Here is a 2,434-nt window from a genome sequence, read left to right as displayed (position 1 = left end):
TGTTTCAGTGATTAAATTCGGAATTTCGTTATTTCCAAACCTAGAAAACCCCCCAATCCAATACAACAATCGAAAATATAAGTTCGAATGGGTGCAAGAAAGAAACAAACGATCCATCCCCAAATGGACAAGAAAGGTATCTAAACACCTTAAATGGCTACACCATAAGTTCCATAAAATATTCATTATCGAATACAAACATTTCCCTTCAGTTTTAGCCACAGCTCAAGCTTTTCTTCTACCTTGGGACGATAAAAAAATTGAGGCAGTGAAATTTCGAATCTTCGAGACCACTCACAAGCTCAGTGCCTGAACGAAAGCATCGATTCAGAGGATCTCATCAAGATATATGATGCAATGATTTTTTTTTGTTTTCCATTCGATGTATACATCTTCGGGCAGGAAAATCCCTTTTACGTTTGTAGAGCTGAGTGTTCCAGTAAGATAATGAGCCTTGATTTATCTAAGCGTAGAACGGTGGAAAGAGACAGAAAGACAGATAACAGGCGCCAGAGCGTTGCCTTGGATACGCGGCCATATCTCCTGTTCATGTGGCTTAATTCCAATGACGCGAACACTGTCCTTCATATTGGTTGTCTCGTCTTCATTCTTTTCCATTGGCTTCACCTTTTCGATTCGTCTAAAGTCAATTACAGAGCAACATCCAGCCACCCATCTATTGGCGAATGTAAGGGTTTTCCCGGCAGGAAAACTCATCCAACTGCCGATTTTTAATTATTATTGGGTACTTCAGAAACAAGTACTTTCAACAAAACCCTCTAAGTAAAATCCTTCACTACGAAACCACCCTCCTACCCACTGGCCACTACAGATGGGAAATATAACAATGATCAGAAAGAAATTCCAACGTGCCTACATGAATACTTAAAATCATTGATAAGTAATCAGGAACATGAGGCAAGCACAACCTAATTTCAAAAACAATTTCCAATTGCTACACTACATCTAAAGAACATCCTCAATGGGTAAATATAGATGTGTAAGAGATATTATACTTATATCGTAACTGCAATGAACATTTGGCATCAGCATCGCCAGATATTATAAATTATATTTGACTATGGGCAAGTAACAATAGAACGAACCTTTTCAGGAGTTCCCCATTCAGCTGAAAATGACATCTATCAAGAATGACTTCGGTTCATGCGTTTAGTACGTCCCCATCTCTTATTTCCTCTACTTATAATGTCAGAGATTGCCCCTCTTTTGCCAGCCAATTAAATCGAAGCACTTATGCAACCGATCCCCTTTGAAAGGCAAAACGGTAGGGCAGGAACACATTTTGCGAAAATTATACTCGGCCAATCGGTTCTTCTTTATTTGCATTTAATTAAGTGAAGCGACATAATCGTCATTTCAGAAATTTATATCATCATTAGTTACCTACTGTTTTTTTAGTGAACCTTCTAGGAATGATGGCTTATACCCCAATGTACGAATACTGAGCCGAAAGTGGTCTAAAATTGGGTTTGACGTTGGTCCCATTGACAAACAATGCCGATTGGCATTGAAGAAAAACCTTCGAAATGAAAGAGCGACTTGAAAATATCAGAAAAGTTTGCTAGTCAGAAGCCCGATGGTTTAAAAGTTATAGCATCTCGAAATAAAAATAAAAATTAGGATTCGACAGAATTGAAACAAAATAAATAGTTGTGAAGTACCGATGCAAAAACACTAAAAGATAAAAACAAAAAGAATATAAAAATTAGAAAATAAAAAAGAAATAAATGTAAAAAACTGAACCTTGGAATATTTTTTGTTCAGGGAGACATATTGGGCTTTAGTTGAGTATCTGAATGAATATTGTCTATTGAATTCTACAAAACCAATTTCGTCTGGCATTAAAGAAAAATCCTCCGAAAGAAAAGAGGTACTTGAAAATGAAAGGGTTGCCAGTCAGAATACGCCGACCAAGTTCTATGATTGGCAGAATTCGCCTGATGGTTTGAGAGTTATAGCATCTCGAAATGAAAAAAATAAATTAGGATTCGACAGAATTGACACAAGATGAATAGTTGTGAAGTACCGATACAAAAACTGGTGGTGATCGTATCACCAAAAAATGAAAATAAAAAAATATATAAATTAGAGAATAAAAAAAAAAAATAAAAAACTGAAGCTTGGGATATGTTTTCTTCAGGGAGTCAAATTGGGGTCTAGCTGAGTATCTGAATGAAGATTGTCTATTGAATTCCTACAAAACAACCTACTTTAGAACGATCAAGATTAGGTACTGTAGTGAAAATTATTGACAACGGATCCGTTTGAGGAGAAGAGCGCATTAATTGGTGAGACAAAATTGTTCCAGCATAAATAAAAGGACAGAATTCAAATGAGCATCCCTTATGAAACCCTTGGGTGCCGCATTTATTTGCACCCATAAATAGGTACGCATGAATGATTGAAAGAAGCG

This window comes from Coccinella septempunctata, chromosome X, assembly GCF_907165205.1.
Source record: "Coccinella septempunctata chromosome X, icCocSept1.1, whole genome shotgun sequence".
Taxonomy (NCBI): domain Eukaryota; kingdom Metazoa; phylum Arthropoda; class Insecta; order Coleoptera; family Coccinellidae; genus Coccinella; species Coccinella septempunctata.
The sequence above is the reverse complement of the archived record's forward strand: the minus strand, read 5'-3'. Positions refer to the sequence as shown.